Genomic DNA, 13,797 nt, shown 5'->3' with positions numbered 1-13,797 from the left:
CTGTTGACTGGCTTTTATAATGTTGAAGTACCTTATATTCTATTTGAAATAAATGGAGGTATAAATAAATAAGCAAGAGAATAGATCTTCAGATATAATATACTGGTGAGATAGCAAATTAGATTACATGAAAGCAGCCATCATTCCATATACAGAGACATGAATTTTTTCCTTACTAATTGAGGGAGAACTTGGTTTTGAGCCCTTCCTGAAAAAGCAGAGAAGTGGCCTTGTGTAGGGAATCAGGAATTATGGAGTTCGGAGATTGGTAGAAGTCTTAAAAAAAGAGTGTTTAGATATTGGTGGATCTTTAGCTGTGTAAGCATGGTTCCTCAAAAATCTTTGTTACTCGTTGGCTGACTTTCAGAAATGTTGAGCTGTCATCAACTGGCTGGCCTTCAAAAGCAAGATTCCTGATGTGAGGCTGTCATTGATCAATTAGGATGGATATAGACTTGGTTCTAGTGATGACTTGCTGCTATGGCTGAAGAGAAATCAGCCCTTTTCCTATGAAGATAGGGGTCTTTTTATGTCACTAGATACCATTGTTATCATCCTCCATGCATAAAATTTAAAATGCTGGTCTGACCTCTTTTTTTATCCGTGTTGAGGAATACAGTAAGAAAGGATAAAATTCTTTTTACAAGATAAAGTATAGAAAATACCAAATATTAACACAGGCTGTCAGCAGTGTTGACAGGTGAAGATAACAAATGATATATGAATCATTAACTTTCAAATTAAAATTTTCTATCTCTGGTTATATTATAGTCCTGAGATGCTCTAAGTCTGACTATGTATTTGCATTGCCTTCCATATTATCTGGAGCATATTCATTTACTTCAGATCCCTGTCGTCTTTTGGAGAAAAATGGACATGATAAGTTGAATTAGTTTGACATATTAGTTTGGAAAAAATAAAGGTATAAAAAGGTGTCAAGTTTAAATAACTATTATCTTTATTCCCTCTTTGTAAAAGTTCTCTTTTGCAAGAAATTTGCATTCCGGGCTCTGTAACAGTGAGGATGGTGTGAAGGCCATTGGCTGATAATGGCCCAAGCAAGAGTCAGTTTGGAACTAAAAATTTAAATTTTCTATATATACCAAAATAAGCCATTATCCTCCGAGGCCACTGACCTTATCTCCTGGTGCTTTATTTAGTACTATCAGAGAAGTTAGTCATAGCATACCCATGAGACCATGCTTGGGACCACTGAAATATTCTTTCATTTTTAAACATCTGCCATTGCTATGGGTCTGTGTGGTCTTCTGGGGACTCCCACAGACTTGTTAAGAAAAGAGCAAAGGCCTGTCTGTCATCATTTTGGCATAAGATGGACTCTGAGAAATGCCAGAGAAGGAAACCATTGATTGACAAGGGAAGAGTGATGAGAGAGAGTTGCCTGGGGGAGATGTTTACACAGTTGAGAGGGCAGTTTGAAATAGGCTGATGGAAGAGGACTGATAGGAAGAACTGACTGGTTTGAAAAGACCCTGATGTTGGGAAAGATTGAAGGCAGGAGGAGAAGGGGACGAGATGGTTGGATGGCATCACCGACTCAATGGACATGAGTTTGAGCAAACTCCAGGAGCTGGTGATGGACAATGGACAGGGAGTCCTGGTGTGCTGCGGTCCATGGGGTCGCAAAGAATCAGACACAACTGAGCAAGTGAACTGAACTGAATTGATGGAAGAGGATTTCAGGGAAGCCAGACAGTGAGATGGAGAACAGGAGAGATTGGCGGCTCTGCAGAGGGTGCCGTGTTGGAAGCAGCTTCTTCTGTTTGTCTTAAATGGTGCAGCCAGGAACAGGTGGAAAGGGTGACAAAGAAGCTGAAAGAGAAAGGACCCTGTCTTTATGACATTCTCCCCTTGCTGGAGCCACACCCTGGAGCCCTTCAAAGCACTTATAATCACTCCGCTTAACATTTCTCACCTAATTGCATCTCCTCCTGTATTGTTCTCTAATTGTTTCAGGTGTGTCTAAGTCAGGTTTCCTAGAGGGCAAATCTGCATTTGCTTTCTCAGTTCTTTACAGCAGAGCTAAGCACAGGGCTGAGAGCATAATTAAGCAAGCTCTCATTTCAGACTTGATTGGCTGACTGATTAAAATGGAAGTAAACAGCGCAAGTGATTATTTTGTCTATTGGTAAGAAGACTGGAAGACATTCATTTCCTAAGTGTTGCTGGATGAGTCTGAGAAAAGTCAGGGTTGCCTCCTTCCCTTAGACCTCAGTCTGACAATCTGTAAAATGTGATGACTCGAACTTTGTCAACACTGGTGTTGCTCCAGGAGGCCTAGGACTTACACGGACTGGGGTTCCAGCCCACTTTTTGCAAAATGTTCATCGTATCCTGTAGAGAAGCGATGCACAGAGCTTTGTGCTTAGAATGTTAATGCCAGGGGAAGAGGCACTGTGAGTTATACTTCTTTTCCTGCATTTAAATTCTTTTTAAAAAATGGTGAAATGGTGAAGGCATCTTGAGAAATGTTTTACTATTTTACTTTTGGTTCCCAAATTATGCACTGCCTGGATTTGTGTACCCCTCGATAATGAGGGAACATCACAGGCTGGATGATAACAATAACTCCCGAATAGGGTGAGAAAGTCGTTTATCTTTCTGTTTCCACTCTGCCGGCAAGCATCTGAAAATCACTAACATTCCTATTTGAATAAATATTTTGGTAAGATATGTTCATTTGAATTTTTACCCTCAATAACTCAGATTGTGATGGGAAGAAAGAAAAGAGATGAAATAGTTTTTATTAAGAATTTCCACTGCATTTCTGAAAGTGCTGTTCATATTAGAATATCTTTTTCTATTTGATATTTTTTTCTTTTCCTGAACAGGTTTGACTCTGTTAGAGGTATACTGCTCAACAGGGATGTGTGTATGGGGAATGACAACAGGAAAAAAATTGAAGATAATCCCTTATCCTCCTCATACATTTATCACCTGCTCTCTGCAGGTGTTACCAATTAAGTTATAGCTCTTGCTACCCCAAAGCCTTTTTATTTCCTCTCTCAGATTTTGAAAGGTAGATACTGGAGTATCTAAGCTCAGTTGAGTTTTGTGCCCTCTTGATACCAAATGCCTAACTTCTCCAATTAAGGCATTTAAGAGGCTGCTAATGATAACACATCATGATGGTCCATATGGAAGATCAGGAGAAACAGCTACCTTGAAGTAGATATCTCCTTCAGACTGTGAACAGTATTTAACCTAATAGCAAGCAAAAACGGATATGTTGGAGGAAATCAACAAATAGTCACCTGAGGGCCTCCTGTAGTCAGTCCTGTTTGCTGGGAAACAGAGAGCTAAACAAGACAGAACCCCTGGCCTGGGGAAGTTCACAGGAGACTCGAAGAGACTAATTATAAAAAATACAAGGTAAAAAAATACACAACCCGGAAGAGAGTCAAGATCAGCTAGATTGCACAATTTCAGAGGCAGAAGGTGTATCAGAGAGTGAGGCTAGGCATGCTTGAAAAGGCAATAATATAATAAAAAGTATCCATATGTATGATCTTTGTTATCAAATTGGTATAATGTCTCTTCCTTTGCTCTCAGGCATCTCTTGCCCAGTTCATGTTTCCCAAGTTTCAGCATCTTGCTCACATATCTTCTTTCAGAGGCATGCACCTTCCCATCATCCTAATACTTTCTACCATCGCTGTATAAGCTGTCTGAACTCTGGATCACCTCTCTCCAACACAGAACATATTATTCTAACTATCACCTCCCATCACCTGGATAGTCTACCTCTTGTAATGCAACCCAAGATTACAATAAATTTCATCATGTAGCAGTGCACTGTAGTCTTACATTTAACTTATGGGAATCTAAATCTTTGTTTCCTTTTCTCCATCAGTTCTTATTAAGCCACATCTCCCAAGGGAATTTGGGGAATTGAAATTTGAAATCCCTGTGTGGGATTAGCTTTATTTTTAAAAAAATCAGCCAGTTTGTTTTTACCTATTATTTTAACCAAGCACGTTTTTCTTAGATTTTGATAATATCATCATATGTATTAGTGACTATTCTCAGCCTTTAGGTAACCACTATCTAAATTCTTCAGAATATTCATGCTGTTGTTGTTGTTTTTTAATCTCATGCTATACTGCATGGGAGATTGAGAATTTAGGTTTACCCACTCTTCTTGGTATAGGAAACATGTTACATATTTCAGAAAGGCCATTTATCCTTCTTCACTATAACCATCTTTTGGAAAGACAAGCATTCAAATGGTCCTTCCTCCACTATGCAAAGTAGCATAGCCATGGAAACCACAGAAATATATATTCATTAATGAATGAAAGAAAAGTAAAGGATATGCAAAGACTTTGCTTTATCATAGGTCAGGTGTTATTTGGTACAGACATAGTCAGCTTGAGCATCCAGAATTGGAGTTTAACACATTTCTGAAAAGGAGGAATGAAAAAATACTGTCTCCCCCACTGTGCCTTCCAAAATGACTGATGTTGCTTTATGCTAATACTAACAGGCTGCTTCAGCCTGGAACAACATGCTGGAAAATCGTGGTCTGCAGTGCATTCCCTTTGATGTTACTCCATGCCGAATTGGCAAGGAGTATGCACAACCTTGGCTGGGTATAGTTACCCAAGTTCAGAACTCTTTGCATCTATGTCTGGGGACAGCTCCCTGTACATAGCTATCATCTTCCATTTCATTTAAGGCTCTTCCACAAAGAACAGCTTATGGTTTCCAAGGAAATGTATTGTCCTAGCCCTTATTTTAGGCAGCAGTTGCTTAGTGCTTTGCTTGAATCCAACCTCTTCTTCCTCTGTCTCTTCTTCCCCTCTTTCTTCTTTCCTTCTCCACCTCCTCCCCCTCCCCCTACTCCCCCTGTCTTCCTGCTGCTTCTTCTGTTTCTTCCTCCTCCTCTTTCTATTGTTATATTTGTTATTATCAAAGCAGAATGAAATTTGAGAGAACGAATGGTATATCGTCATAAAAGATGCATTATTAGATGGCTCAAAACTTACGTAAGTTAAACGTTGGCTAGAGCTTCCATTCTGATAACATGATAACCACATTCTCATGACAAAACACTAAAGTTACTGTCGTACTGCAAAGCATTACTTAGCTTTAGCATAAAAATAATTTTTGAAAAATATGCGCTAAATTCTTTACCTTCATTATCTCTTAAAATCCCCATCATAAGCCTACAAGGTTGATGCCATTGTTAAGGCTGGTTGCTCAAGCTCTGAGGGTAGGGTGCCTGGTTCAAATCCTGGCTCCACCTCTTATCTCATGAGTTAAACTAGTAAAATCCCTTAATCTCTCAGTTTTCCATCTGTTAAATATTGTTAATGGTTATATATATACACACACATAATGTATATATTAGGGTTATCATAAAAATCAGCATAAGATAATAGATGTATAGTATTTATTAAAATGTCTAGAAAATGGTAATTAAAATGGCTAACATTTACTAAGTACTTATCCTGTGTTAGGGCTTCCCTGGTGGTTCAGATGGTAAAGAATCTACCTGCAATGCAGAAGACTCGATTTTGATCCCTGGATCGGGAAGATCCCCTGGAAAAGGGAATGGCTACACACTCCAGTATTCTTGCCTGGAGAATTCCATGACAGAGGAGCCTGGAAGGCTACAGTCCATGGGGTTGGAAAGAGTAGGACATGAGTGAGTGACTAATGCTTTCACACTTACCCTATGTTATACAGCATTGATTTAGTTCTCACAAAGACCACTGTCTTCTTCAGTTTACTTATTAGGAAAAGTAAGGCTAGTGAGGAAAGGTATCCAAGGGTACACACCTCACTGGAAAGTAGATGGTAATAACAGAACCTGAATCTAGACATGTATGTTCCTGGCTCAGATTAAAAAATCAATCAGCGTTCATTTTTGTGATCATGATTGCTGTTTGAAACCTCAAATATAAAGGTAGATACACTTCCCTAACATAATGAGAGAAAAGATGATTTGACAATTGCTTTGCAGAATGAAATTTATAGACACAATCTACTGAGCATGATGATTAGGATAATTAAACCACTTACTGAGCACTTGAAGGCTGGATAACACCTTAGGCTTATTTCTTCCAGAAACGGCTCCATACTGTCTCTGTCCCTGTGGTCTGTTTTACTAGACAAAAAACTGAGAGCAAGCTTTGGGAGTGAGGGGTGGGGGGAGTCAAATCTAGAGTTTGTATGCTAAAGCTCTCTTACCTGCTTTATGCTTCTCTTGAAAATCATCCACTCAATGAAGGGAGTCTTCAGATGGTTGGAAGGATCACATAGAAATGTTTAACTCATTGTAATAAGACTGTCCCGTAGACCTTTCTGTGATGAAGGAAATCTACAACTGTGCTCACCTACACAGTAACTACTAGACTAGTATAGCTCTTGAGTACTTGAAATGTGGCTACTATGACTGAAGAATTAAACCTTTAATTTTATTTAATTTTAATTAATTCTAGTTACCACCATCTCATTTATTTTATCATACAGTCTGACTTCTTCTTACACTGTCTTCCCCATTTTGTTTCCCTTAAATCTCTTCCTTTGGGTTTGGAACTCCACTTAGAATTGCTAGAGGCTGGATGCAGGTAATTGGCGACTAGCTTTCATTGAACAATACCATAAAGCATATTCTCTTTCTCACTCTCCATCAGATACAACATTCAAAGCTGTATTCCTGTCATTCAGTCCCCTGTCTGGATGGTTATCTTGCGAATGATACGTCCAAACCACGCTATAGACCGGTGAGTGAGCCACCTCAAAACAGCACTGGGCAATACCATAGATTTGGTAGCTTTTTCAGAATCTTTGCTTTGGTGCTTGCTCTGTGCTATGGCACTGTGGCCAGATGAGCTTGATGTCACATAGCCATCAGCATACACTAGTGACAAGCTGTCAATGACATTGAGGGATTATCTGCCAGTTGTATACAATTTCTCGAGGACAGTGTTTCCAATAACAAGGAGCGAAGCATATGCCTTGAAACTTTGCAGACATGAAATATTTTCCAGCTTCTTAATTTGCAAAATCCCCATCCCAAATATGAATTGTGGGGGTATTAAAGGACAAAGCTGGAAGAGTTGAAGAAAAGAAATAAAATAACATATGTGCCTAGAGATCAGTTATATTTTTGAATAAGCTTTCTTTAGAAGTGATAGAAATGAATTCAATCAGATGAGGCTGTGAGGACTCTTTCAATTTGGCAGAGACTCAATGTTCTATTGCAGAACAGAATTTAGTGTTGACAGACAGCCCGGGGAGAAGAAAAAATGCATGTCTTCTGTTCATGACTTCTGGTCCACGGGAGAACCAGATTTTTGTGGTCTCCTCACTTACCTGGTGTTGGTGAAATTTTTTTAGTCATACTGCCAACAGGACAACATGTTATAAAATGACTGGATGTTTCAGAACAACTAAAGTACCATAATAAAAAGCAGCTTATCAAACTCAACCATTTTTTTTCCTGATCCCACATCCTATTTCAGAGTTCACCAAATAGAAGTCGATGATTCTGGCATCAGCATCTTAGAGATTTGCATCTGAAACACAGTCTGACCTTTACAGACATGTGCTTGTCTTTGGCTCTGTGGTATCTGACTTCTAGAAATCTTTAACTTCCCTGTTGTATCTTAAAATAGATGGCTGATATTGGGGGAAATAGATAGATGACACATTATCAGTAACAAGGCCAATCTAATCAGCCACATGGCCAGAGACTACCATTGAAGGAATAATGGGAGAAGGGCAATACTGATGAAGATGACCTGACCTTCTGCCTTGACCAACATGGTCCTGTAGAAAAAGCCCTCACCCGGGAGTCAGATGATGGGGGTTCAACCCTGATACTGATATCTAGGTCACTGATTTAACCTCCTCTTTCCATTTCTTTGTTTGCAAAGAAAAAATGATAACTTTTCCTGCTCCTACCTCAAGTGCTATTTGAATACCAAATAAAATAATGTTTGTGAAAATGCTTTGAGAATTACATGGATTTGAAAATACAGTGACTTGTTTACAGATAGCACTGCAGACACAAATTTCCAGTGGTCTGATTTGTAGAAAGATGACACAGAGGCTTGTAAGAAAGGTTTCTTGTGGGCAAAAGGGGACAGAGCCAGAGAAAGGGTGTAGGAGGGAGAAAGCTATGAATAGGCTTCACGCAACATTTAATTATGGAATGTGATAAAATGTTGCTGTGTCCGAGAGAGGGTAAATTATCAAATATATTACAGGATAAATTCCAGTAATGACTTCATTCCATAAATAATAAAGTCATCCAAATTCAATTTGGAAATTGTTAAACTTCACATAAACCAGGATGTTTTATATGCATTATATCTATACGCAGGAAATCAAACTATAAGTAAATTCCATATGTTAGGTTCAAAGAACAGTTTTTTTCCAAAGGAAAGAAGGCGTATCATGAAGTGCTCTGATTTTTCATGGTATATGTTGTACTTGGGCTTACCGCTCCCAATATTGAAAAACATGATGTTGAGTTCCTATGTACCAAGGTACAAGCCATTGTGAATTCCTGGAAAAAGCCTGTGTGTGTGGCAATAATAATAATGTAAGGGGGAAAAAAAAAAGATTGTAAAATGAAAGGACAGAGTTTCCTGTTTGTTATTTTTTCAAAATAATGACTGTGGGTTCTTTCCCCACAGAAAAGATGCTATTTATTTTTTAATGATGAGCTGTTTCTCAGAGAAACAAAGTGGCATTCTGTCGACACCATATGGCGGCGGAAAAACAGATTCCACCGTGTTCCATTTGTTAGACTGTCTTCTGCATTTCTGTATCCATAATTTATGTGGGGGCCTCTGTGATTGCCAAAATATTCAAATAGATTTCTCTTAGCGGGGCAGCCTGCATGGGGGGAGAAAGGTTTTCAAAGCAGCAGGACCTGAACAGTCTCCTGCTGCTCAGAGAAGAGAGAGCTTCCAACTCCTGTCCTTCTGGCGGCTTTCATTGTAATACTAATTTACATCCTCGGTTTAGGGACCATGTTTGCATTCAGAAAAAGCAGCTTATGTTCTTTTATGCTAATACAATCATACTTGAATTATCACCCACACCCTTAAAGTCATATTACTCCTGCCCCAGTGGAAGCGTAGAACCTGGCCTTTAAGAAATTAATGGAAGCTGGTACATAGCAACGGCTGAACGAGAACCATTTTCAACACATTGATTCTGCAGCTGGTTTCCAAAAAGACATCTGAAGTGGTTATAGATACATTAAAAATAGTCATGAAGGCTTCCTTTGCTGTCTAAGCATATGATTACCATCTATGCATTCAAAGGCTGTTTTCAGTGGAAGTTTGAGTGGTGTTCTCTGGTGCAGAAATAGAAACATGTTCAATACATGATATGGAATAGAAAGAGGGGATTTGATGAGTCAGACTAATTGATGTTTTGGCAAAATGAGATGTCTGAAAAAAGTTACATGTTCATATGCATACCCAGATAACAAGAATCTAAACCATAAGGAATGTTGCAAATATTTTTTTCTTTTTTTGCTTCAGAGAATCTCAGATGTTCTTTCAGTAAGTTTAGCCATCGCATGTTCTATTGTAGTGCATTCAGGGAAACATAAAATAATTTCATAAGGAAAAAGAACACAGATGTAGGAAATACTGTTCAATTACAGATGGAAGGAATAGCAATAATGCAATAATATTGCTAGAAGGTTCTTTGCTTCAATCTGTAGTATAATGGCTAAAATTTTAGGCTGCCAAAAATAGGACATTATTTGTTGGTTGTAAGTATGAATAAAAGGTTAAAGCTTTGACATATAAAGGATAGAACTAAAGGCCCAGAGAACTTAATTGACCCCATCTTTTGTTCATTATGTAAAACATGAAAATTTTTGCCTGGATATGGGTCAAATGTCAGAGGTAGAGTTGAGGGTAGTCCCCACTGTCTTGCCACATTATTCACGCTGACCTGACTCTAACCTCTCTGTGCTGTGCTCAGTCACTTCAGTCGTGTCTGACTCTATGTGACCCCACGGGCTGTAGCCCCCCAGGCTCCTCTGTCCATGGGATTCTCCAGGCAAGGATACTGGAGTGGGTTGCCATTTCCTTCTCCCTAACTTCTCTAACCCTGGTTTAATAGATAACACCATTCTAACTCATTTCTCCAAATTCCAAAATGCTTTATTTGTGCAATGTTGATACCTGACAATTAGGACATTTTTAAGAATCTCAATTCTCCCAGGAAAGCTTTTTAGAAAGGAAAGATTTAACTTGAGTCTCACCCTATTGTTAGAACTCAAATCTCATACTTTTCCCCTTTTCAATTAAAAAGTCATACATTCAATTAGACTACATCTGTGAACCTGCTTTAGCAGTAATTAAGATGAACATTATGATATGGGTAGTAAAAAGTAATAGTTTCCTTCAATCTCTTGGGTTTTTTGAAATACATTTTCTCGATGGAAATCAAATTATTTTATTTCATAGAAATGATTCCTCTCTATTCAATAGGGTGAAACCATGCGTGAGGTGTTGCTTGTGTAACTAGTAAGTCAGAATCATTAAGAATGAAGTTTAGTAAATAAAGTTATTGGGTGGCTGCTTTTTCACAAAAGGTTTGGAACTGTATTAAATTAACAGGAAATAGGTTTAGCGTTTTCTCTAACTAACTGATCCTCAGTGGAGAACAGAAATGAAATGGCCTTATTCAAGGACATCCATTTGAAATCCATAAATATTTTATAAGCATGGAATAAATTGCTTATTTTCAAACAGGTGCCATTGTGAAAATTATTTTGATTTTTCTTTTGCCACAGGGCTCCTGAACAAAATAACAATATATCATGTATGTAGTGCTTAGACATTAGGTTATGTCTGTATTTTCCATAATTGGCTCAGCTAAGTGGGGGGAAGCTCGCACGTAGGGTTCCTCTGCTGTGTCCCCAGTGTCTTTCCATAAGGAAAATCATGCCTTCAATGGGACCCGCATCTCATTGCTCATTCTGCAAATCGTCAACTAAAATGGTGCCATTTCCTTCAAGATGATGACAATAGATTGAAATGTATTCTGCCAACATATGTGATAGATAATTTTTACCCTTCATCAACACAGTCAAATGTTCCCTCTGTGTTGAAGGTGGTTTTTCATTTGAACAACAGAAGCACTCTATTAGGGGAAAATATTATTTTTCTTCTTTATTTTTTATGTTGACCTCATTTTTCTTTTGGATTGCAGTCTTTCTCTCAGTAGTGTGTACAGATGTTTGATATGAAAAAATTTTGTCCTTTAAAGAAATGATATATAAAAAAAGAAGATGGCTCCACTATCCCCACCATCTGTTTACTTCTGGTTATATCTCCAGGAGCGGAAGGAATCTGAGCTGAGTCATCCAAATTCTGCTTCTGTATTCTCTATAAGCCCAATGGCATAAGGACTTCCCTGGCTAAGACTTCACAATCTCAGTGCATGGGGCTGGGTTTGATCCCTGGTCAGGGAACTAGATTCCACATGCTGCAAATAAGACCCATGGAAGCCAAATAAAATAATTTATTTTTAAAGACCAATGGCATCCATTATTGAGGTCAGCAGCAAGCTGAAGTCAGGGCCTGCACTGTGGTCAGGGCAAGGATCAATGAGTGGCTAGAGACATCATTTATTTCATAGAGAGTGCTCAGGTGTTGTTGAGATAAAGACTAGATCATTTTCTGGCCATGGTCAGGTGGTCAGTAAGAAATTGTGAAACGTTGTAAAATGAATCAATTTGTATGAATATAAAAGTCTTGGAATAATAGATGTGCAATCTCAAGGGGAAGTTGCCCCCAAGAGAAGCCAAACAGAGAGAGACCAAGGGAGTCAACAGCAGAAAACGATGTCAACTAAAGGAAAACTACCCGGGGTACGTCTGTAATCACTGTCTCCCTGTTTGCATCCTCTTTAAAGAGAATATGCCTCTGATTGACCCAGGGAACTCACTGACCCTTGAGGAACCAATGATAAGCCAGGCTGGTACAATCTGCCTTTTCCTTTTGGAAGTTTGACCTGAGACACATAGAAAATTGCAAGTTTGTGGCTGAGTCAATATAACCATGGGGCTAGAATAAAGGTTCAAAAAATACTGCGGCTGAGGCCACTGGGGCTTCTGTGGCTGTGCAGTTGGCCACATGTGGTGAAAGTGAAAGTCACTTGGTCGTGTCTAATTCTTTGCAACCTCATGGACTATACAGTCCATGGAATTCTCCAGGCCAGAATACTGGAGTGGGTAGCCATTCCCTTCTCCAGGGGACCTTCCCAACCTAGGAATCAAGCCCAGGTCTCCCACATTGCAGGCAGATTCTTTACCAGCTGAGGCACCAGGGAAACCACATGAGGTAAATGGTGTTATTTGGCCCTGACTCACTCTCTCTCTCCAAGTCCTTGGCCATGTAACTTCACAATTGCTCCTACTAAATGAGCAGTTTATTTCCCTTTCCTTTGGTATTGTGTTTGTTTATTTGACCTGCTTTAACCAACAGAATGCAGGGACAGTGATTGTTATTGTGCCACTTCTGAGAGGAGGTTTTAAGTGGCCTTAAATATTTCCATGTGTCCTCTATGCTTTGCTATAGATAGGATCAAGCAAAGTTAAAAGCTAAATTAGTAATCCAAAGATTCTTGTGAACATGGAATTCGAGTAACAGAAAGTTTCCTGCAGGATGCAGATGTTCAAAGATGTCAAGCATATTACAGCATCTCTATAACAACCTGCAGTGGGTCCTGGTGTGCCTGAAATCCTCGGTGAGGACACTGCATGTTGGCTAGCATTGCCAGTACCTGCATGTATCTCTGTGACATGACCTTCCTGGCTTAATGTTCTTCAGCTGTGTTCATAACTTGAATTTACTATTCTGCTCTGAAACCATCTTCCTCTCTAGCATGACCTGTGTATCCCTCTTCTGATTGAATGTATGTATTGATGGAATTTCATAATCAAACAGAATATTATAATTTATCTTTTAATAACATCTTTGGGGAACACAATTCTGTTGGCCCAGGGAGAAGAATAGACTGAACCACTGATCAATTTTTGTACAAATAACATTTATTGTTTAACTTCTCTGAAGATAACAATTTTATCTAATATTTCTGGCAAAATGTGGGAACATTATTTTATCTTGTAAGCAATGTAGTATCTTGCTTTATTCCCCCTTTCCCCTTCATGGTGTTCTGAGTGGTAATAGAGTTGAAAGTGTTATTATGTAGAGGAATTCTGACCTTCTCCTTCGGGGCTGAGAGATCACAAGGAGAGCAGGATGTGCAGGACCGGTGATCTGTTCCCAACGGAGCTAATTGATAAGAAACATATTTTATGAATGAAGTTACAAGATAAAAAATGAGACTAATGAAATACCCCAATGACTCCAAAGTAATTAAGGAAGGCATTCCATACACTACCTCTAATTAGACGCTGAGGCTGAGAATTCACAATTGACTCGATATTCTCCAGTGGTGCTGACCCCTTGTTTAATACGACAGCAGCTGTGAGTATTCATAACTAAGGAAAGTAAAACCTCACTTCCAGAATGGAAATAGCCCATTTAAGTGAGGCTGGTGGGTACTAGGTAATTACAATCAGAGTGAATTGAGCATCAGTTCAGTTCAGTCACTCAGTCGTGTCTGACTGTTTGCGACCCCATGAATCACAGCACGCCAGACCTCCCTGTCCATCACCAACTCCTGGAGTTCACTCAGATTCACGTCCATCGAGTCAGTGATGCCATCCAGCCATCTCATCCTCTGTCGTCCCCTTCTCCTCCTGCCCCCAATCCCTCCCTCTGG

Source organism: Bison bison, unplaced genomic scaffold, assembly GCF_000754665.1.
Source record: "Bison bison bison isolate TAMUID 2011002044 unplaced genomic scaffold, Bison_UMD1.0 scf7180017864145, whole genome shotgun sequence".
NCBI classification, from domain to species: Eukaryota; Metazoa; Chordata; class Mammalia; order Artiodactyla; family Bovidae; genus Bison; species Bison bison.
This window is presented reverse-complemented; position numbering follows the sequence as displayed.